The following is a 25,239-nucleotide window of genomic DNA, read 5'->3' on the forward strand; positions in this document are numbered from 1 at the left end:
TTGACCTTTTAGGGTCTAGGGCTGTAAAGCGTCTCAGGGTTGCTGCCAAACGAGCCATGAACTGGGCTGGATTTTTATATTTGATGAAAAAGAGCCTAAACATTTCTGATTTGGGATAAAGAAAAAGGAGCATTAACCTTGACTATGCCTTTGGCTCCAGCCACCTTTTTAAGAGTAAATTGCTGGGCAGGTGGGGGAGGGCTAGTCACGGAATGAAACTGTAAGCCCGACCAGGTGTGAGGAGGGAAGGTGATAAAAAGATTATAGGGTGGAGGAGCAGAGGCTGAGGAAGAATTGAGACCTAGCTCAGCCTGGGGAGGAGCAGCCTGGGGAGGAAGGGAGAGGTCAGATGGGTGTGTAGAAAAGGAAGATTAGAAAGACTCATCGACGCTTGGGGTTGGTACTGAGGGGACAGGCGGGAGGGAAAGAAGGAAGATTTGGGACGAGTTGCACTGGGCACAGTGACTAGGAAGGGACTGATGTGTAAAAGAATGCCTGGATATCAGGCACCTCAGACCGTTTGCCTATTTTACGACAAGAATTATTTAGATCTTGCAGGATGGAAAAATTCAAAGTGCCATTTTCTGGCTATTTGGAACTACTGTCAAGTTTGTATTGGGGTCAAGCAGCATTGTAGAAGAAAATAAGGCATTTAGGTTTTAGGTCAGGTGTGAGTTGAAGAGGTTTTAAGTTTTTGAGAACACAGGCCAAGGGAGTAGAAGGAGGAATGGAGGGTAGAAGGTTGCCTATAATGAAGGAAGCAAGCCTAGAGAAAAGAGAGAGTAGAGAAACAGAGGGAAGGGGTTCGGGGGTTCTTACCTTCCAGAAAAGTGGGAAAAGGGGTTGGGGTGCAGAGATAAGAGGTTGGGGTGCAAAAATAAGGGATGGGGTGCAGAAATAAGGGGTAGGGGCACGGAAATAAGGGGTCAGGGCACTGAAATAAGGGATTGGGGCACAGAGATACGAGGTTGGGGTACTTGCCCTCCTCTAGAAAAGCGGGACTTGCCGCTAAGAGTGAAGGAGAAGGGGTTGAGGGGTACTTGCCTCTCCCCCAGAAAAGCGGGACTTGCTGCTAAGGGTAAAGGAGAAGGGGTTGAGGGGTACTTGCCCCTGCCCCAGGAAAGCGGGACTTGCCGCTAAGGGTGAAGGAGAAGGGGTTGAGGGGTACTTGCCCCTGCCCCAGGAAAGCAGAGAAGGGGTAGAGACAAGGAGAGAAGGGGTTGGGGTACTTGCCCCTTCCCCAGAAAAGCGGGACTTGCTGCTAAGGGTGAAGGACCAAGGCTGGCATCCCTGCGTGGTCTGACACCTTTGAAACGTGGGTGAATAATCAGAGAGGTGTCCCTCCAATGATTAAACACCAAGGGAAGGCTGCCTTCCCAGCCCGTGACCGGCACTGGAGTTTTGGGTGCACAGATAAAACGTGTCTCCTTTGTCTCTCCCAGAAAATGAAAGGAATTGAAATTAAGAGAAGGGAGAGATTGACGAGTGGAAAGAAGAAAGTGGTTGAGGGACAGTGAGAGAGGTTGGAGAAGAGAGAAGAGGCCGCTTACCTGATTTAAAATTGGTGAGATATTCCTTGGGCTGGTCGATCTGAGGACCTGAGGTCGTAGGTGGATCTTTCTCACAGAGCAAAGAACAGGAGGACAGGGGATTGATCTCCCAAGGGAGGTCCCCTGATCTGAGTCACGGCACCAAATTTCATGCGTGTCCATGTGAAGAGACCACCAAACAGGCTTTGTGTGAGCAACATGGCTGTTTATTTCACCTGGGTGCAGGCAGGCTGAGTCCGAAAAGAGTCAGTGAAGGGAGATAAGGGTGGGGCCGTTTTATAGGATTTGGGTGGGTAAAGGAAAATTACAGTCAAAGGGGGTTTGTTCTCTGGTGGGCCAGAGTGGGGGGTGGCAAGGTGCTTAGTGGGGGTGCTTTTTGAGCCAGGATGAGCCAGGAAAAGGACTTTCACAAGGTACTGTCATCAGTTAAGGCAAGGACCGGCCATTTACACTTCTTTTGTGGTGGAATGTCATCAGTTAAGGTGGGGCAGGGCATATTCACTTCTTTTGTGATTCTTCAGTTACTTCAGGCCATCTGGGCATATATGTGCAAGTCACAGGGGATGCGATGGCTTGGCTTGGGCTCAGAGGCCTGACAATGACTTGAACCCCTTTGAAGAATTTAGGACAAAGTCACCACTCACCCCCTTCTGGGGGTGTTTTGTTTTCTTTGTGGAGTTTCAAGAGTCATGGGCAAATTCTTTTTAGGTCTAAAGCTCTGTTTTCCTATATTGCATGACCTGACCTCTTTGGCTTTTGGAGTGCCAGAGATGACTTTTCACTGTGAGGGAATTTGACCTTGGCATGTATAATGGTGGATGAGAATTAGGATGAGAACAGGAAGTGGTCTTGGCTGTTTTGTTTTTCTTTTCTCTTTTAGGAAGTTGTTGTTTAAGGATTCTAATTCTAGTTCAGAGATGCATTCTAAAGGGTCTTCTCTATTGCTTTTTCTTCCAAAATTAATCTTAATTTGATTTGTCTGTGAGCATTTGCATGAGGAACTCAACTGTTGTTTTCATGGGTTAATGAGAGACTGAGTTTTCCCAGTGCTAAAGAAAAAGGGCATTTGCTCCTTCCAGCCAAAAGGTACCCCTGGGTGACCAGGGGTCTTGTGGGAATGTCTGGGGTGTTGATCCCCTACTACATGCTGTGATCCTGCAGGAAAATCCCCAACAAAAATTGATTTTAGAAAGTGAATCATCCAGGAAACGCATATAAGTTCTGATCATCTGGCATTTTGAGTCCTCTCAGAGGTCATGGACGTATGGAGAGAGAAACTGAGACATGTAAGAAGGTGTAAATGACTCAGTGGTGACACACTGTGGAGCCTTGCCCACAAGAAGCACATATCAATCCACCACATGAAAACCATAGGCCATAGCTCAGTTCCTCCTTTTAAGGAAAAAAAAAAAAAAAGAAAAGAAAAAAAGAAAGAAAAAGAGCAGGAAACAAATAATCAAATAATGAGGAGAAAACAAGGGGAATGACCCCCTTTTGATCACTTTGTAGGTTTTATGGCACCTCTACTTGCCAGAGAAAAATGGAAGTAATATGGTCTTTGTGCACATTTACATTAGGGAAAAAGAGCCCTAAGGTTGACCCGCACATTAAGAGTTCCTAGGTTTCCCTTTTCTCTATTTTCTTTTCTGCCTGCTTTAAATCTGCTGTTACTTTTCTACTGAAATAAAAACCACTGTTTGGACTTAACAGTTTTTTTTTTTTTTTTTTGCAAGCCGACAAATTTGCATTTATCTCATGACTAAAGTACTGAAGTAAAAACGATAGAATCTTTGTCTATGTGTATGTGTGTATGTATATGTGTACGTGTATATATTTGAAGGCCTTTATAAAAGACTTCTATAATTGTATGTTCAATTGGCAATTAAATTTGTTTTAATTTCCCACTAGCCCACCAGACTTTCTACCTTATGATGCAAATTTTGCTATCTTATTTTTCACCCGAGTTGTTTCCTTTAATATGCAAATTTAAGGCTATTAAGCTGACAACTGCCTAGGGTAAGATTTTTAAAAAAGGGAAAAAAAGAGGTCTTTGTGAATCTGTAAGACGTGCTTCTATCAGCATGCCTAATGCATCGGTATATTTATGTGTTGTGTACACAATGTTTCACTACTAAAATTATATAAAAGAGCTTTAATTAATTGGCTTAACAAATAATAAAAGTGCTTAAATCAGATACTAAAGAAAAAAGAGAACTTTTTCAAGTTCACCTGATTTAAGTAAAATCTTTAATAAATAAGCTGACTTTAAATTATTGGTAAAATAATATTAGAAATGTCTTAAGAATTTGCCAACATACTTTTTTTTGCATTTATTAATCACGCAATTTCATACTTATCCCTGCCAAACACTGTAAGGTGTCAAAATTTGGCATAGGGGTTACAAAACTATACACCCAGCCCAAAACAGAATGATCTTTGCTTGTGTAATCTTTAATAGATAAGACATTGATATTAGTTTAATAAAACTTGTTACATCTTTAATTTAGTAAGATTATCATAATTTTTTTTTTTTTTTTTTTGAGATGGAGTCTCACTCAGTCACCCAGGCTGAAGTGCAGTGGTGCGATCTTGGCTCACTGCAACCTCTGCCTCCTGGGTTCAAGTGATTCTTCTGCCTCAGTCACCTGAGTAGCTGGGACTACAGGCACCCACCACCACACCTGGCTAATTTTTGTATTTTTAGTAGAGACAGGGTTTCACCATGTTGGTCAGGCTGGTTTTGAACTCCTGACCTCAAGTGACCCACCCACTTTGGCCTCCCAAAGTGCTGGGATTACAGACATGAGCTACCACTTTCAGCCGATTACTATAACTTTTAATCTTGTTGCTTTAGGCAGTCTAGTCCAAAGGCAATAAGGTTTGCTGTCATCTTTGTTATAAAGCTGAACTCTAAACTAAGTTCCTCCCAAAGTTAGTTCGGCCTGCACCCAGGAATGAACAAGGACAGCTTGGAGGTTAAAAGCAAGATGAAGTCAGCTAGGTCAAATCTTTTTTACTGTCTCAGTTATAATTTTGTAATGGTGGTTTCATAACTTAAAATAATGACTATCATAGTTTTCACAAATAATCTAGGTAAACAAAAGAAAATAACTGTGTAAATGTAATAGGATAAATACTTGTAGAGAAATTCATCATAATATTTGGGTATTTGCTAATGAAAATATAATTGTAGAAAAACATTGTAAAAAATAAAAAGTTGTGTCCTTTTAAAAATAGTGAACAATCTTTGTCTAATTCAAAGCTTATTTAAAGATCATGTATAAAACAAGGTAAAAGAAACCAGAAAATAAAAAAAATGTAAAGAAAGTTATAAAAATAAACAGGTTTTTTTTTCTTTTTTTTCTTTTTTTTCTTTTTTTAGTAAGAAAGCTTAAAGATAAATAATTTCATTAAGAAAGAATCTTGTATAGTAAATTTAGTGCTAGAGTAAAATGACTGGCTGTTTTAGAAGGAGGGATGTTTAGGATAAACCAGGAAGTCCAGGCATGAATAGTCTGTGTAAGTCCCAACAAAAGGATTTATATATTTTTTTAAAAAACAAACTTTTATACGATCAAGTTGTCACATTACTATTAAGTTTTAGTTTGCTCAGAAAAAAACTAAGATTAAAAAATTTTTAAATTAAGATGATGACATCTGTGTATCTCTCTGTATGCACTTCTAAAGTACTTGTGACATTGAGTTACAGGGCTTTGACTCCTGGGTCTAAAATGATGCCAGGTTCTGCTAAATTTTAAACACCGAAAGCAATTAAAGCCTCATATTCAGGCCTAGTAGAAGATGCCAATCAAAATAAACTACATTCCTGAAACACAAGCCAGAAATTAAAGCTATTCAACTCCTCAAGGCCCAGGGACTATCTCAGAAGAGGTGGTTGTGTGAGATTGCAAAGGCCAATTTTGAGAGATAAAATATATTGTTTCTCCATAAATTACTCATTAATGTCAAAGGCACACTGAGGCAAGACCATCATATAGGACCATGCCAGATTAGCAAGGTTTTCCTGAAGCATTAGCTGACTTCTAAATAAAGGTTATAAAGGTTATGAAAGGCTAATGGAAGTTTTATCTTATGGTCAAGATTAAAATTTTATAGACTGTTTATAAAATTTTGAAAAAAAATGTAGTTGGCTTCATGCTGTTTTTATTAAGGCTTATTGTTTGGAAAATTAAGTCTCCTCTCTCAAAGAATGAAAGTTTTTGCCTTTAAAAAAAAATCCTTGAGTTATCACTTTGGTCAACTGAATGACTTATTTTACAATGAACTGTGATATTAAGTATTTTAAACCTTTGATATTTGATAACCTTTCCAAAATCAAATTATAAATTATGTCTATTTTGATCTAATTAATCCTTTAAGATATTTGGTTCCCTAAAGTCCAAGAATGACATAATTTGGCTTATTTAGCATAAAAATTACACAGGAAACATTGTCAAATATGAAATGGTGTTTGGTTTTCTTTAGGCTATATTTGTATAAATATGTTATTGGTATGTGTTCCAAAAGTGTGGGACACTCCTATAACTCTGATACAACTTAGTGTACATTATCAGTAATAATTGGGTAACAAATTTCCTTGTCAATTTTGTCTATGGCTGCCCTAAAACGTTCTGTCATCCACAGACAATTCTTGTCTTGTTTTGGTCTTCCTTAGAAGGTGGTTTTATAATCAGCTATAGAACCCTAATACGTGTTCTTAAATGCAGGTTTCTGGTAACTTTGGAGATTGTGACGTTAGAATAGAGGAAAAAACTTTCAGGACTCTCATGGAGAGCTGAAATGTTCAGGAATATAAAGCAGAACAGGAGTTAACTGCATGAACTGAACTGATAGAAGACTAATCCTTTTAAATTTTTGCTTAAGACATTGCTGATCCTTTGTTTTGTTTTTCAGAGTCAGGAAAACTTTAAGCAATTTTCAACAGTTGAGTAAAGTATACTTCTATGAATAAAATTTGAGCATATTTGTTTGTCTCTACTGGTTTTCTCAAGAATTTGGAAACTATTTGTGAATATTCTTAACTATGACAATACAGTTATTTGCATAAGTGCAATAAGAACCTGTTTTCATCTGTAACAGGACACAATAGGAGAAACTGGTTTTGACCAAGGCTTTGACTGGAAAGGTGTGCTTTCCTTTAAGGAATCCAGCTTGACTTATAGAGCCAATAAAAACCATTTGGAAAAACTAACCTCATGCCTTTGTCTACAGAACCTCTGTACAGGGGTCCTGTCCTGTGATAGGTAAAGAATGTCACTTTCTGACAGGCTCAGAAGCCCCAAGTTTATCTTGGAACCTCAAGAAGAGAAAATTACCCAACTCATAGGTATTTGGTGGCACAAACCCATGGCTTGGGTTGGCTTTAGAAAAGTCTTATCTAACATTCTTCCTGTGGAACACAGTTCCATCACAGCCAACTTAAAAGCCTATGTAAAAAATACTTTTTCTTGCTGCACTGTATACAAATTATTAGGCCAAGTATAATAAAGCAAATCAGCCGGCCTACCATGATTTGTCTTTAGTAAAAATGGGAAACCGGAGAAAGAAAAATTATGTTTCAAAAACTATAGTACACCTGTTGTTAGATTCTAGTCTTCCCTAGTGTTTTTCAGTTTTTATTATTTTCTACATTTTGAAATGAATTCTAATTTTTCTTGGCTGCAGGTCTTCAAAATAATGTTTTCAATTTTTTTACTTTCTTTTTAAAATTTTTTCCTAATTTGGAAAAATTGGAGTAATTGAAAACTAAGCTGTGCTTTTGTAAAGCCTTGCAAACTGAAGCTAGCAACTTAAACTTCAGAAGAAAATAACAGCAATCTATTTACATACATAAGCCACTTTTATACTTGCCTACTAATATATGGAATTCAGGGTAATGTGGACTATATCTATTTTCCACGATTGTTCTTTTGTTTGTTGTTGTTGTTCTCCCTTCCTCCCCCTATTTTCTTTTTGTAGGACATGAGACTTAACAGCCTTCTAAAAGTGAGCTTTCCTAATAACTGAGGACCTACTCCTAGCCATGAGAGTTCAGACAAAACCTGGGACCAGAGACTTATTTTCTTCTAAAATGCTTTCTCTGAAAGATTTTTAAAAGGAAAAAGGGGGAAATGTGAAAGGAAAATATCTTTGGCCCCTAAAATCCCTAAAATAAAAGGAAAATTCAAGGTGCTTAGGGCAAACTTGCCTCCCATTCTATTCAAAGTCATCCCTTTGCCTACTGAGATAAATGCAAATCTGATTGCCTCATGTGGAAAGGCTAATCCGAAACTCAGAAGAATGCAACCATTTGTCTCTCACCTACCTGTGACCTGGAAGACCCCTCCATGCTTTGAGTTGTCCCACTTTTGTTTTGAGTTGCCTTGCCTTTTTGGAATGAACCAATGTTTGTTTTACATATGTTGATTGATGCCTCATGTCTCCCTAAAACATATAAAACCAAGCTGTGCTCTGACCACCTTGGGCACATGTCCTCAGGACCTCCTGAGGCAGTACAAGGGCACACATCCTCAACCATGGCAAATGAAACTCTCTAAATTAACTGAGACTTGTCTTCAATTTTCAGGGTTCCCAGCTGGTTCTTACATTGTCACTAATTTGTAGTATGGTCTTCTTTTAGCACATTCATATTTAGAAAACCAAGGGGAACCTATACATTTTTTTCTATCATTCAGATTTCTTTAATTATCTGTTTTGAAAAAATATTGGCTTCCCACCAATATTTTGCTGCATCGGCTTGAATTTCTCGTAATATTATTTCTTTTTTCTTGCCAACACAATGAAAGAATATAAGCCCTTTTTATTAAGAAGGCAGATTTGAATAAAGTTGTAACACGCATTGAAAATAATTCTTTAAAATTCCTTTTTAATTTAATGAGGCACCTTTTCAACCTTTAGCCATCACCTAGGCTATTTTTGAATCCACGCAAAAAGCAGGCAGATGTCAGAAAATAAAATGGCAATCCACATTCGAAGGTTAATATTTAGAATACATTTTGAAAGCAAATAAGTCTTCTAAAATCCAAACTTGAATTTTTCTGAGCTCTTTTTGTAACAACAGAGCACCTTCATTTCCCTTTAACCTAGTCTTAAGAGCACCCCTCTCTCCCAGCTGGGTATACAGTGTTGACTCCCACTGAGATTCCTGCTGAGTTATTTCTTTTATGGGATCTGACCTGCTGCCAGAGCTAGTCAACATCTCATCACTTATTTGGGTCTTCTCTCTTTTATATCAGCTCTGTCCCTGGGGTTCTGTTAGCTTAACTGCTCTAGATCCTCTGAAAGAGCTGAGGGAGAAGGCAGCCCCCAGTTGATATCTATTCCCTCATCAATATCAGCAAGCTCCTCTTCCCTGAAAATATCTCTTTACCGCTAGTGTTTTCTAAAATAGGTCTCAATGTTAATAGTTTTATTTAGAGAAAAAAATGCTTTCTGGTCATATAAATTTGGGAACTGCTGCTTAAAATTAACTTGGTTTCTTTATTGCAGAACAGCTCCAAGCTTTTAATATGCTAATGTGCATTGTGACTCTCTTAGAGGATGATGTAGTATACAACCCAACTCATTTTAGTGCAAAGCATTATTATTATTATTTTTTCTAGGAGTATGTTTTGGGACTAATGTTTTTATGGAACTATGACTTGTTAAAACTCATTTTACTTTTTCTATTTTTTTTTTTGCTCAGTATTTTCCAAACTTCAGCCATTCAAATATCAAAGTAGTAATTCTTGCCAACAATTTTCTTTAAATCAACTCTTTTTTTTGCTAAAGTAAATATATTTGGAAAGAAAACCACAGTGAATGGAAAATTGGAATTACCTGCTGTAAATGGAAAGTAACTATGAAAATAAGTAAAATAAAGCAATGCTATTTAAAAGACAAATTGAAAAAATAAACAAAAATCAAGTAGTGGAATGCAGGAATAATATATTTAGTTGATTTATAGAAATACCTGTCTTTTTAAGAATGATAAAAGCAATCTGTTCACTGTTGCTTATTTTGGATGATTATGAGGATTTATCAGTATGAGTATTCTGTTTTTTTGGTTGATACAGAATCTTGATTCCTCCGTGTACATAGCCAAACTGACCAAAAGTTATTGAAACATTTTCTGAGAAAGGGGTGTATACTAAGAATTGGTTTCTTTTTGAATTTTTTTCTTTTAGCCAGTCATTTGGTTCCTTACACCATATTGTTTTTTCCTGTTTAATAAAAATTTTCAAACACAGCATTGTAGAAAGATACAGGAAAATACACTTTACCATCTTCCATAGTCAATAAATGTAGTAGTCAGTGTACTCAAGAGAAACAGAAGCAATAGGGCATATATAGATATGTAAGAGAAAATCCATTATGGGTATTTGCTTATGTGACTATGGAGGCTAAAAATCCCCATAATATGCCATCTGCAAACTGGAGAACCAGGAATGCTGGCAATGTAATTCAGTCTAAGTGCAAAGGCCCAAGAACCACACAGGGGTGGAGGTGGAGGGTGGTGCTGGTGTTAAGTGCCAGTGCCCAAAGGCCTGAGAACCAATGTCCAAGGGCAGAAGAAGATGGATGTCCCAGCTCAAAAAAAGAGGGAGAAAATTTGCCCTTTCCTGGAGTATTGGATGATGTGCACTGTCTTTGGTGAAAGCAGATCTTCTTTACTCAGTCTGCTGATTTAAATGCTAATCTCTTCCAGAAACACCCCCATGGACACACCAGAAATAATGCTTTACCAACTATCTGGGCGTCCCTTAGCCCAGTCAAATTGACGCATAAAATTAGCCATCACAACAAATATTAACTTTTAAAAATAGATGCTTCATTTCTCAGCTGAATTATTTTTATTTCAATTTGTATTGGCATATACATTATTGCTGAACTACTTTCAAGTAAATTAATAAAATGATGTCATGACATTCCTAAATTTTTCTACATGTAGCCTCAAAAATGATATTTTTCTGCATAGTCACAATATAATATCCATATCTATCAAACATTAGTAATTTTTAACATTATCTAATATTTAGCTCATATAAAAAACTTTTGTTCAACCAAAATTTTGTTACAAGAAGCTATTGAATGACTTCTAGATGAACTTATTTTAAGAATGTCATGTTATTTGGTACCGTCCAGAAGTGATGAAAGTAGTATTCCTTATCTATTCTCTACTGCCATTTAATTTGGAGAAACACTGATGAAGGCTTTCTATAAATATTTCCATTTATACTTTAAAATATTAAAAATATTGTCAATGAGCTTTTCAGATGAGTTGATAAATGAAACATTCCATCTGTGATGATTAATTTTTAGATGTCAACTTGACTGGATTAAGGGATACCCAGAGATGATAAAGCATTATTTCTGGGTATATCTGTGAGGGTATTTCTGGAAGAGGTTCGCATTTGAAGATCTGCCCTCATCCAATGTGAGTGGGCACCATCCATACTGCTGAGGGCCCAGATAGAACTAAAAAGAAGGAAAATTGGGTTTGACAGCTTCTGAAAGGCAAGAATAAAATAAAAGAAGACTTTCCTACTGTGACTGGGGAAGTCACAAATGGTATGTGAACTCTGGAATGGAAATAGCACTACTATTAATACAGTCCAGGGAGCGAGAGAGACCCAAGGAAAGGCCTCCTGAGCATTACTGAACAGAGGCTTAGCAGTAAGTCTCTAGGAGGACCAACATTTTAATTTTAACCTTGAAGGAAAATCAGAGAAGTCACACAGGCTCTATCTCCTCCCATTCCCCACTTTCAACTGTGGCGTGAAATAAACCTGAGGACAGTAGGAATTATTTGATTTTGCTGGCTTGTTTTTGTTTTTAAATTTTATATTAATTTATATGTTTTAAGTACTATATATACTCTGCTGTTGATCCCAAACTCACTTTTCTTGTATCGTACTTGGCCCAATTATGTTACCTTCCTGGTTCGTGCAGACATTTCAGATAGAGACCCTTGGTCTACTAGTGGGGTTAAGTGAAGAATAATGCAGACTAGGAGAAATAATACCTTGGGACCTGAATCTGCACAAATACTGGCAGAACAAAGGTAAAATCGGGTGAAACTAATTTGGCCTATTTAATAGTTTTGCTGAGGCCTACACAGAGCTATCTCTTCTATCTGCTACATAAAATTGCTTCCTGTTCTATTCACTCAAATTCCAAAAAAGTCACAAATAAAGAGAAAACACAAACTGCTGATTGGCTTCTAAAACCTTCCAGATGAAAAGGCTGGAAAGTGACGTGTATCTATACTTACACGATGAAGCCTCATGTGGAAGATATTAAAAAGTAAAAATGCTATATTGGGCCAGACCATCATATCATAAGTCCAGTTCTCTGCCACTGATTTCAACAGCTGTAGGGAAGAGATTTTACCTTTAGAGTAATAAAATCTTAGCCTTGGGAGGGAAATAGATTTTATAAATGGGGAAACCAAGTGAGTAATTATTTCCCAGGTCTCACGAATTGTGGCAAATGGCAGTATAAGAACAAAAACTCTGCTTGCCAAACTTCTAGTTGCTCTTTTCACTGTACAATAGATGATGGAAACATAATAGTTTGGCTCAATTAATTCCAATTCTTGGTCTATATGAGCTATAGTTACCAGGAGTTCTTACTTCATTTCTTCCTGAGAAAAGTTTTTGGACTTTGGAATTCTGGGCAGGTGTATGTACATATAATAAAGATTTAACTTTAACTAACACTTAGGTTCACAGGAAAAGTGAAATGGAAATTTCAACTTGTCATTTGAGCAATTTAGGGAAAAATGAAAATAATCTGCTACTGAAGGGAAAGAAAAGAGTATTCAAAATTGATTATTGATGTCGATTCAACCTATTTGGTCTTTGCCTAATTCCTCTTTTTTCTTTATATAAATGGAGACAACAGTGATAAAAATAAGTCAGGGGCAGCTAGTTCAAACTATATGACTCGATTTAGATATTTGGTTTCTCAGTAGAAAGCTCAAGAATAAACAAATCCACTCTCTAAGTTTCTCTTTTAGTGGTATCCAATTCAATTTGCACACTTCCAGAACCAGTTACATCACAGCACAAAGCATGGAAAGCTTGGATTATCTTTAGAGCATTCACCAATTTGTTCTTAGGTTCATTTGATCTTTAAACAAATAATTGTTCATGTCAATGGAATGTTTATGAATAAAGATAAATAAGATGAAAATGTTGCTATTAAGAAGCCTATGGCTTACTGATGGGGCTAAAATAAGCATAGGAATTTCTATCATTCCAAGTAGTCCGTAACAATGGAGGGATATCAGTTATAAATAGGATTGGGGGAATCAGATAAATCTTAGAAGGGGAGATTGATTTGGTCTTGGATTTTGAAAGACCAATAAGATTTCTACAGGCCTTAAATCACACAGGTCTCTCAACTTAGAATGGCTACCCTACATCTTATTAAAATGTTGTTAATAATTATTTGAACAAGTACTATTTGAATGCCTATGATATTCTATGAAAAATTCTATTAATCCTTTACAGCTCAGTTACTACTACCATCTCACCTCAGCTTTATATGAGCATCTCAGCAAAGATTGCTTCCTTCTTTGTGTTTCTGGTCTACTTAATTCATGCTGAGTACTTTGCATAAACCGCATACATAGAACTGTGTATATTTATGTGTATATTCATTTTCTCTATTTGACTTATAAGCACTTTGAAGATGGAAATGGCTTTGTATGTTATTTTAATTTTGCCCAGCACTTAGTACAGAATAGGAGTTTCAAAGACTTGATTGAATAAAATGAACCAAGTAATTATCAAATCTTCATTTTTTGTATGTGTGGGGAAATTATCTGTCTCTGTGTCAGTCGTTTATGTCTTCTTCATGACAAATAATACCACCATGGTCAACCTACCACAAGCCATGTTTCAGATAGTTGAAAATCAAATGATCAGTTAGACAGAGCTTGAATTTACCTATTGTCTGTAATGTATCCTGGGTACAACTTAGTTTATTCTAATACCTAGAAAGAGTTTGAACTTTCATGTAAAACTATTTTGTAAAGACAATGAAATGTAATCTTTGTGGAAAATTACATAAAGATATGTAACTTTGAATTCATAGAGCTTCAGTTTTTTTGTCACAGTATATGCATGTTAGCTCTTAAGAGCTTCTAAACTCAGAAAGCTTTGGAGATTAAACACTGAAAGATTTTGTGCAGAAGAATGCTCAGGGGCTGAAAAAATAAAGCACCTCATCAATTTTTACATGTACCCAACAGCTAAAGCCTTTCCTGTTGCCGTATAAAAATTACTGAGGTAAATAGTCTGGCTTCCACTTTGTTCCCCAATCTGCCAGCGGGGTTTAAATTCAGACTCTGAAGGATGTATGTGACATACACTATTTTAGTCTGTTGGAATTGACTCTACCAACATATCTACCATGAAAATTAGATAGCTTTAGTGACTAAGTCAGCTTTATTGTCTCAGAGGCCATTCAGGTACCATTAAGCATTCTGAATAATAAAAGCTAACAAAACTCAGAGTATATGCTGTCATACTTAAGAATCTTAAGAGGTAGTTACTTTTCGTATCAAACAAATGAGAAAATTAAAGCTCAGAATGTTTCTGTAAGTTGCCCAAGGTCATGTAGTTGGTGAATGGTGAAGCAATTATTTGAACTCAGGCAGTCTAACTCTATGCCCACTATATTAATCTCTAAGTTATTTTGCCTGGTGGAATTCCACCTCCAAATTTTACATGGCACATTAAGAATACACCCAGTTTCCTCTGAGAAAATAAACTAACCTTAGAAATAGATTCCATTCTAGGTTATAGATTTTACTACAAGTTTGTTTTTGAACCTGCATGAAATAGATCCTGGTATAATTGAGTGTTACATAAATATCCCCTGAATGAAAGTATAAATAAATAGCATACCCCTGTAGGGTTCCCTTCTTTGTTCAACTCTTCATTGAAATTTTCATTAACTCCTCAGTTTGATTCAGGGTAGTATATAGTCAGTGGAATTTAAGTGAATACTCCCCTCTTCTACTCAAAAGCTGACTGGGAAAGAAAAGCATTTGGATGTGAGTATTAGCAGAGTATTTCCCATGCACTCTATTACATTTGTAAAATTGCTATTAATTTTCCTCAATCCACTGCCATTTTAAGAGCTGCTGGGCTGTGATTATGTAGCAATTTACTTGCTAACTTTGCCTTTTCCATCAACAATGTAGATGCATAATTAAACTATGTGCTCCGGGGAAAAGATACTTTTAAGTACAGAGGTAAAAGTAAGATTTTTCTCAAGAAAAGAGTACAAAAACCAATTTAAATACTAAGTTAATGTCAGTATATTAATATCAGTATGTACTTTGGCAAGAGTATAGTTGAATAATTTGTCTCCATGGTGCTTTTTAATTTATTGACAGTGTGTTGTTGAAGTCTAATTGATAAGGTTCTGAGCCATGAGATCTTAATATATTACATAAAATAACTTAAAAAATCAATAATCATTTAATTATTTAGATGTAGTGGTTATAAAAGTGACAAAAATCTCTCATGACGATTTGGAAGGATGATATATTACACACTGTAACATAATTTTTAGGTTTTTAAAGCTGTAGATAAGACACAATCATTCTTAATTTGCAGCAGGCACAGGATGAGCAGATGCAAATTAATCTGAATTCCCTGGACGTCATTTTGACACTAGTTTCTTTGTCATTTCCCATTCATAAATACATGCATCCTATTACATTTATTTACATTTAGCTGCAGGCTAGTAGAAAACCTATTTAACAAATATGATGCTAAGCTCTGACTGATTATTTGGCAGCATATATCTCACAAGACAAACCCGCTATTAGCTGTAAATGTGAGGCACAGAGAGACCAAACACATGCAAGATGCCATCCATGACTCTTTTTCTATGGCTTGGTTATGTCACACAGATCATAGGCTGGAGGGAAGATTTTCCCATTTTCTTTCCCCTACCACTTTTTACACTGGCAACATGGGTCAATATTGCTTTTCTTTGTAAGCCAATTTACACTTTGAAATGAAGTGAGCATTCAGTAGGAAAAGAAGTTGAAAGTATTCTGCTTTGTAGCATCTGCCAGGACTAATTTTTAAATTTATTTTGGCTGCTATAACAAAGCTATAGACTGGGTGGCTTATAAACCACATAATTTTATTTCTCACAGTTCTGGAGGCTTGGAAGTCCAAGATCAAGAGGTGAACAGATTTGGTGTCTGGTGGGGACCTGCTTCCTGATTCATAGATGGCACCATCCAGCTGTGCCCTCACATGGTGGAAGGAATGAGGCTGCTCTCTGGAATCTCTTTTATAAGGTATTTATCCCATTCATGAGTGCTCCACCTTCATGACCCAATCAACTCCCAAAGGTCCCACCTCCAAATACTATCACAAAGGTTAGGTTTCAAAGTATGTATTTTTTTCAAGGGAGGCAGGGACAGGCAGAGAACACAAAACTTCAGTCTATAGCAGTTGGTTAACCCTTTAAGTTTCTCATAGTCTAACCTGATCCCAAATTGCAGAAGAATGCCATAGAGTTCAGAGAAGCACCTTCTAATTGTCTTTGGTCAAATCCAGGGACCCAAATTATGACAAAAGAAAATCAATCTAGAACACAGAGAAAATACTTTTAAGGAGAATTGTCATAGTTTAGGATCTACCTCACAGACCTTAAAAATTCAATTTCTCTTTAGAGTAAATTCAAGTGATAGTTATCATCTCTCAGGCAATAGTGGACTCCGGGCATTAGTAAAGACAGTTCTCTCAGGACAAAGGCTTAATCTATATTTCTACATGCTACATTTCCAACATCTGGGGATGGTTGAATGTTTATTCCACAAAGAAGAGTCTCTGCCACCAACAAAATAAGTTTCCAGGGTCCCAGTTTCTGGCTTCATGTAATCATTTTAAGAAATTTTTAATTTTAATGTTCAGTGAAGGACTTAAAAAAAAATACAAGCAAAACAAACATACCTTTTGAACCCAGTGTCAATGGGTGTACCTAAGAATAAAATAAGTCACTCAGAGGCTTGATACAGATCAAATCTCTGTAACTTCATAATTTGTGACATGGGCATATTAGCACCTTCCAGAAGTCATCAAACTTGAGCATTTGGATCTCTTGGGTGGAGTAAGATGGCAAATAGAAGACTCCATCAATTGTTTCTATGTAGGAACACCAAATTTAAAAAACTACACAAAAAAATCCCTTCATAAGAAACAAAAGTCAGGAACCAGCTCAGCCACAAGTGGTTACAGCACCAAGAGTCCTCTTGGGGTTCCTGATTTCAGGCCTTGACTTATGTGTGGCATTTCTGGACCTACCCTGAGCAGAAGGGTAACCCACTGCCCTAAGGGTGATTCTGAGGCCAGGCAGCATTCACCATAACCTGACAGAAGAATCCTTGGACCTTAAGTGAATATTGGCAGTGACTGGCAGTACTCCTCATGAGCCTGTGGTAATGGTGGCCATGGGGTGAGGCTCCTCTGCCTGTAGAAAATGGAAAGAGAGTGGGAAAGACAATGTCTTGTGATTTGAGTGCCAATTCAGTCACAGTAGAATAGAACACCAGGTAAACTTCTAAGATTTTTTACTTCAGTCCCAGGCTCCCAGACAGCACCTCTGGACCCACCTGGTACCAGAGGGAACTTGTCACCCTGAAATAAAGGACACTGGTCTGGCTGGCTTCACCACCTGCTGATTGTAGGGCCCCAGGTCCTTGAGTGAACACAAGCAGTAGCCAGGGAGTGGACACAGCAGGCCTTGGGTAGACCTAGTACAGTGCAGGCTTCAGATCTGACCCAGTGTAGTCTCAGTGATGGTGGCCACAGGACAGCTTCTGTCATACCATCCATAGCTCCATAGCTCCAGGCAGCTCAGAACAGAGAGAGAGAGAGAGAGACAGAGAGAGAGATTATTTGTTTGGGGGAATATAAGGGAAGAGAACAGAAGTCTCTGCTTGGTAATCCAGAGAAATCTTATCCAAGACCAGCAAGGTGGCATCTCTATGAGTCTGCAAAAACCACTGCATTGCTGTCCATGAAGTGCCCTCTAATGTAGCTATGACTTAGATCACAATACCAAAGTTCTTTTGAAAACCTGGAAAGCTTTACCAAGAAGGATAGATAGAAACAAGCCCAGATTGCAGAGACTACAATAAATGCCTAACTCTTCGATGCCCAGACACCAATGAACATCCACAAGCATCAAGAACTAAATAAGGCACTAGGAACCAATCCTGGAGAAATACAGATATGTGACCTTTCAGAGAGATAATTCAAAATAGCTCTTTAGAGGAAACTCAGTAAAATTCAAGATAACACAGAGAGGAGATTCAGAATCCCACCAAATAAATTTAACAAAGAGATTGAAATAATTAAAAAGTATCAAGCAGAAATTCTGGAGCTGAGAAATGCAATCAGCATATGAAGAATCCATCACATTCTCCTAATAGCAGAATTGATCATTAGAAGAAATAATTAGTAAGCTTGAAGACAGCCTAGTTAAAAATACACAGTCAAGAAGACAGAAAATAATAAAAAACAATAAATCACACCTACAAGATTTAGAAAATAGTCTCGAAGGGCAAATCTAACAGTTATTGCTCTTAAAGGAGAGGTAGAGTAAGAGATAGAGGTAGAACGTTTATTCAAATGGAAAATAACAGAAAACTTCCCAAACCAAGAGAAAGATAGCAATATCTAAGTACAAGAAGGTTATAGAACACTAAACAAGTTTAACCCAAAGACTACCTCAAGGCATTTAATAATCAAACTCCCAAAGGTTAAAGTATTTAATAATCAAACTCCTAAAGGTCAAAGATAAAGAAAGGATCTTAAAAGTGGCAAGAGAAAAGAAGCAAATAACATACAATGGAGTTCCAATACGTCTGGCAGCTGCCTTTTTCATGGAAACCTTACAGGTCAGCAGAGAGTGGCATGATATATTTAAAGTGCTCAAGAAAAAATAACTTTTATCTTAGAATAGCATATCTAGTGAAAATATTCTTTAAGCATGAAGAAGAAATAAAGACTTCCCAGACAACAAAAGCCGAGAAATTGCATGAATACTACACCTGTTCTACAAGAAATACTAACAAGAGTTCTAAAATCTGAAAGAAGAGGACATTATTGAGCAATAAGAAATCATCTGAAGGCACAAAACTCAGTGTTGAGTACACAGAAAAACATGGACTATTATAACACTGTAACTATGATATATAAACTACCCTTACCTTAAGTAGAAACCCTAAAAGATGAAGCAATCAAAGATAAGTACAACAGCTTTTCAAGATATAAACAGTACAATAAGATAAAAATGGAAACAAGAAACAGTTAAAAAGCAGAGTTAAGGTGTAGAGTTTTTGTCAGTTTTTTAAATGTTTATCTGTTTGTTTATAAAAAAAGTATTAACTTATCCACTTAAAATAATGGGTTGTAAGATAGTATTTACAAGCCTCATGGTAAACTCAAATCACAAAAAATGTAAGATTTCCAAAAAATAAAAACCAAGTGATTAAATTATACCACCAGCAAAAGTCACCTTCCCTAAAAGGAAGACAGGAAAGAAGGAAAAGAAGACAACAAAACAACCAGGAAACACATAACAAAATGGCAGGAGTAAGTCCCTACTTATCAATAATAACATTGAGTGTAAATGGACTAAATTCTCCAAGAAAAAGTCATAAAATGGCTGAGTTGATAACAAAGAAGACTCAATGATTTATTGCCTAGAAGAAACACACTTCGCCTATAGATATATTCATAGACTGAACATTAAGGAATGGAAATAGAAATTCCATGCAAATGGAAACCAGAAAAGAACAGGAGTACCTAAACTTATATCAGACAAAATAGATTTTAAGACAAAAGCTATAAAAAGAGACAAAGAAGGTCACCAGATAATGATAAAGGAATAAATTCAGGAAGAGGATATGACAATTATATATATATGCATCCAACACTGGAGCACTCAGATATATAAAGGAAATATTTTTAGAGCTAAAAAGAAAGCTAGACCCTAATACAATAATAGCTGGAGACTTCAACACCTCACTTTCAGTATTGGACAGATCTTCCAGAAAGAAATCAACAAAGAAATAGCAATTTAATTTGTACTATAGACCAATTGAACCTAAAAATATTTGCAAAAGATTTCACTCAGTGGCTATAGAATACACATTTTTTCTCAGCACATGGCCCATTGTTATGGATATATCATATGTTAGGTCACAAACCAAGTCTTAAAACATTAAAAAATATTGAAGTAATATCAAGCCTCTTCTCTGACCACAGTGGAATGAAACTAGAAATCAATAACAGGAGGAATTTTGGGAACTGTAAAAACACGTGGAAATTTAACAATATGTTCCTGAATGTCCAGTGGTCAGTGAAGAAATTAAGAAAGAAATGTAAATATTTCTTGAAATAAATGAAAATGGAAACACAACATATCAAAAGCTGTGGGATACAGCAAAGCAGTATGAAGATGAATGTTTATAGAAATAAGCACCTTCATCAAAAAAAGTAGAAAATTTTCAAGTAAACAACTTAATAATACGTGTTAAAGAACTCAAAAGGCAAGAGCAAACCAAACCCAAAATTAGTAGAAGAACAGAAATAAAAATCAGAGCAAAAATAAATAAAATTTAAACAAACAAAAACCATCAACAAAACAAAATGTTATTTTTTTGAAAAGATAAACAAAATTGAAAAACCTCTAACCAGACTAAGAGGAAAAGACAGGAGACCCAAATGAATAAAATCAGAGATGAAAAAGGAGACATGACAATTGATACCTCAGAAATTCAAAAGATCACTAGTGACTACTCTGAGTAACTATATGACAATAAGTTGTAACACTGAAGAAATGGATAAAATGGATTCCTACACACATACAACTTACCAAGATTAAACCATGAAGAAATCAAAAACCTGAACAGACCAATAACAAGTGATGATTTCAAAGCCATAATAAAAAGTTTTCCAGTAAAGAAAAATCCAGGACCCAATGGGTTCACTGCTAAATTCTACCAAATATTTAAAGAAAAGCTACTACCAATCCCACTCAAATTGTTCTAAAAAATACAGGAAGACGGGATACCTCCAAAGTAATTATATGAGGCCAGTATTACTCTGATGCCAAAACCAACCAAAGAAAAATTAATATCCCTGATGGATATTGATAGAAAAATTCTCAACAAAATATTAGGAATTTGAACTTAACAATACATTATGAAGATCATTCTTTTATATGGAAATGGGATATTCCTCTGTGGAGGAATTACATTACCTGACTTCAAATGATACTACAGAGCTATAGTAACCAAAATGGCATGGTACTGGCATAAACATTATATGGTTCTGTTTAGACACATAGACCAATGCAACAGAATAGAGAACCTAGAAATAAATTCATACCTGTACAGTAAACTTATTTTTGACAAAAGTGCCAAGAACATACATTGGGGGAAAGGACAATCTCTTCAATAAGTGATGCTAAGAAAACTGGATATCCATGTGCAGGAGAAAAAAACTAGGTCTCTATGTCTCCCCATATACAAAAATCAAATCAATATGGATTAAAGACTTAAATCTAAGACAAAATCCTATGAAACTGCTACAAGAAAACATTGGGGAAACTGTTCAGGACATTTAACTGGGCAACAATTTCATGAGTAATACTCCAGAAGCACAGGCAGCCAAAGCAAAAATGGACAAATGCGATGACATCAATTTAAAAAGCTTCTGCATGGCAAAGGATACAATCAGCAAAATGAAGAGACAACCTACAGAATAGGAGAAAATATTTTCAAACTACCCATCTGACAAGAGATTAATAATGAGAATATATAGGAGCTCAAATAACTCTAAAGGAAAAAATCCAATAATCTGATTAAAAAATGGGCAAAGGATTTGAATAGATATTTCTCAAAAGAAAACATACAAATGGCAAACAGGTATATGAAAAGGTGCTCAACATCACTGATCATCAGAGAAATGCAAATCAAAACTACGATGAGATATCCTCTCACCCCAGTTAAAATGGCTTATACTCAAAAGTCAGGCAGTAACAAATGCTGGCGAGGATGTGGAGAAAAGGGAATGCTTGTATACTGTTGGTGGGAATGTAAATTGTATAACCTCTGTGGGGAACAGTTCCTAGGTTCTTCAAAAACTAAGAATGGAGCTACCATATGATCCAACAATCCCACTGCTAGGTATCTACTGAAAAGAAAGAAAATCAGTATATCAAAGAGATATCTGCACTCCCATGTTTATTGCAGCACTATTCAAAATAGCCAAGATTTGGAAGCAACCTAAGTATCTGATATGGTTTGACTATGTCCCTACCCAAATCTCATATTGAATTGTAATCTCTGTAACCCCCCACATGTCATGGGGGATCTTGGTGGCAGGTAATTGAATCATGAGGGTGGTTCCCCCATGCTGTTCTGGTGATAGTGAGTGAGTTCTCATGAGATCTAATGGTTTTATTAGCATCTTCCATTTCCCCTGCTGACACACATTCTCTCTCCTGCTGCCTTGTGAAAAGTTGCCTTCCACCATGATTGTTAGTTTTCTGAGGCCTCCCCAGTCAGGAGGAACTGTGAGTCAATTAAACCTCTTCTCTTTATAAATTACCCAGTCTCAGTTATTTCCTTATAGCAATGTGAGACAGACTAATACAGTAAATTGGTACCACGGTAGTCAGGTGCTTCTACACAGATACTAAAAAATGTGCAAGTGACTTTGGAACTGGGTAACAGGCAGAGGTTGGAACAGTTTGGAGGGCTGAGAAGAACATAGGAAGATGTGGGAAAGTTTGGAACTTCCCAGAGACTTGTTGAATGGCTTTGACCAAAATTCTGATAGTATAGACCATAAAGTACAGGCTGAGGTGATCTCAGAGATGAGGAACTTGTTGGAAATTGAAGTAAAGGTTACTCTTGTAATGCTTTAGCAAAGAGACTGGAAGCATTTTGCCCCTGCCCTAGAGATGTGTGCAACCTTGAACTTGAGAGAGATGATTTGGGGTATCTGGCAGAAGAAATTTCTAAGTAGCATAGCACTCAAGAGGTGACAGAGCATAAAAGTTTGGAAAAGTTGTGGCCCGATGATGCAGTAAAAGAAAACCCCATTTTTTTGGAAAAAAATTCAAGCTGCAGAAATTTGGATAAGTAACAAGTAGCCAAATGCTAATCACCAAGACAATGACACTATTGGGTTTCGTACTTGCATGGGGCCTGTAGTCCCTTTGTTCTGGCTAATTTCTTCTATTTTTAAGGGATCTATTTACCGAAAGCCTGTGCCTCCATTGAATCTAGGAAGAACTAACTTGCTTTTGATTTTACAGGCTTGTAAGTGAAAGGGACTAGCCTTGTTTCAGATGAGACGTTGCACTTGGACTCTTGAGTTAATGCTGGAATGAATTGAGACTTTGGGAGACTGTTGGGAAGGCAAGATTGTGTTTTGAAATGTGAGGACATGAGATTTGGGAAAGGACAGGGGCAGAATGATATGGTTTGGCTGTGTCTCCACCAAAATCTCAACTTGGATTGTAATCTTCATAATCCCTATGTGTCATGGGAGGGACCTGGTGGGAGGTAATTGAATCATGGAGCTGGTTTCACCCATGCTGTTCTCATGATAGTGAGTGAGTTCTCACGAGATCTGATAGTTTTATAAGCATCTGGCATTTTCCCTGCTGACACACACTCTCTCTCATGCTGCCTTGTGAAGAGCTGCCTTCCACCATGATTGTAAGTTTCCTGAGACCTCCCCAGCCATGTGGAACTTTGAGTCAATTAAACCTCTTTTCTTTATAATTTACCCAGTCTCAGGTATTTCCTTATGTAGCAGGACAAGCCACAGACAAAACTCCTCAGACACCGAGTTAAAGAAGGAAGGGGTTTATTCAGCCAGGGGCATCAGCAAGACTCTTAGCTCAAGAGCTGAGCCCCCAAGTGAGCAATTCCTGTCCTTTTTAAGGGCTCACAACTCTAAGGGGGTGCGCACGAGAGGGTCGTGATCGATTGAGCAAGCAGGGGGTACGTGACTGGGGGCTGCAGGCACTGGTAATTAGATCAGAACTAAACAGGATAGGGATTTTCACAGTGCTTTTCTATACAATGTCTGTAATCTATAGATAACATAACTGATTAGATCAGGGGTCGATCTTCAACTACCAGGCCTAGGGTGTGGCGCCGGGCTGTCTGCTTGTGGATTTCATTTCTGCCTTTTAGTTTTTACTTTTTCTTTCTTTGGAGGCAGAAATTGGGCATAAGGCAATATGAGGGGTAGTCTCCTTTATTCACAGCAATGTGAGAAGGGACTAATACAGTGTCCATCAACAGATGAATGGATAAGCAAATTTGGTACATATGTGCAATGGCTTACTATTCCACCATAAAAAAGAATGAAATTCTTTCATTTGCAACAATGTGGGTGGAACTGGAGGTCATTATATTAAGTGAAATTAGCCAGGCAAAGAAATAGGCAAAGAAAGACAAACTTTGCATGTTCTCACTTATTTGTGGGAGCTAGAATTTAAAACAATTGAAGTCATGGAGAAAGAGCAGAGGGATGGTTACCACAGGCTGGGAACGGTAGTGGGGGTGGGGATGGGAAGGGGGAAGGGCATGGTTAATGGGTACAAAAAATAGTTAGAAAGAATAAATAAGACCTAGTATTTGCTAGCAAAACAGAACGACTATAGTAAAAAATAATTTAATTGCACATTTCAAATTAATTGAAAGTATATAATTAGATTATAACACAAAGAATAATAGCTTGAGGTGATGGGATACCCTATTTACCCTGATGTGATTATTATGCATTGCATTCTTGTATCAAAATATCTTATGTAACCAATAAAAATATACACCTACCATGTACTGACAAAAATTAAAAACTAAAAAACAAACGAGTAATTGCACAAATGTGGTTAATCCCATGGTGTTTTTCTTTGCATATGCTTGTTATGAAACGTTTGACCAGCAAACATAAAACTTATCTAAAGGTAGGTGTTCACTGGTGCAGTGATGATCTGTTGGACTGTGTAAATAATGTTTGAAGCTGTCGTTAAAATGTGGAATCCTATTATCAATGCATGACAGAATTCTGTTATTTCAAGGAATACAATGGTATTTTAGCACCACATATACTGGTTTTCCAAGTTGGGATTTTTAGCAATATAAAGCATTAATAAAATAGTACTTCCCTAAGAGCCTATGAAGAAATATTTAAACCTTTATGGCTGTAAGCATTCTCAGATTATTGTAAAGTTGAAGGCACAGGGCTGGTCCAGACATAGGGCCGGTTCAGATTTTCTACGTCTTTCTTCCCTCCTCAAAGTTACCTTTATTACCAGGATCAAGTCCAGGCTCACATGGATAACTCCATCTGAGGTAGGTCAGTGTTGAAAAGTGGAGGGTAGAAGTAATTATCCATATGCCAAGGGCCCCAAGTCATTCGTCTGACGCAACTGATATATCTGGTCTGAATTCTGCAAACTGGTTGTCAATTTCATTCAACAAATTCATTCAATGTACATTTATTGAGTTTTCTTCTGCAGAACCTTGCCTTTGGTGCTGGAAGAAAAATGAGGATGTAGAAACACAAATTCTTTTAGCCAGTAGTCCCTATTTTGCCTTACGTAGCTGTGGCCATTT

At 37.0% G+C, this 25,239-nt stretch overlaps 1 long non-coding RNA gene across 1 annotated transcript in view; it reads left to right on the forward strand.

The window, feature by feature from the left end:
- The window catches only part of LOC107966795 (uncharacterized), a 41,749-nt gene extending 17,591 nt beyond the window's left edge, over positions 1-24,158 (forward strand). Inside the window, exons 3-4 of the long non-coding RNA XR_001706748.3 lie at positions 15,736-15,882; positions 22,923-24,158. This is a non-coding gene — a long non-coding RNA (uncharacterized LOC107966795). The remainder of the gene's footprint in view (positions 1-15,735; positions 15,883-22,922) is intronic.
- Positions 24,159-25,239: the final 1,081 nt, after the last annotated feature.

Source organism: Pan troglodytes, chromosome 8 (assembly GCF_028858775.2).
Source record: "Pan troglodytes isolate AG18354 chromosome 8, NHGRI_mPanTro3-v2.0_pri, whole genome shotgun sequence".
Classification (NCBI taxonomy): Eukaryota; Metazoa; Chordata; class Mammalia; order Primates; family Hominidae; genus Pan; species Pan troglodytes.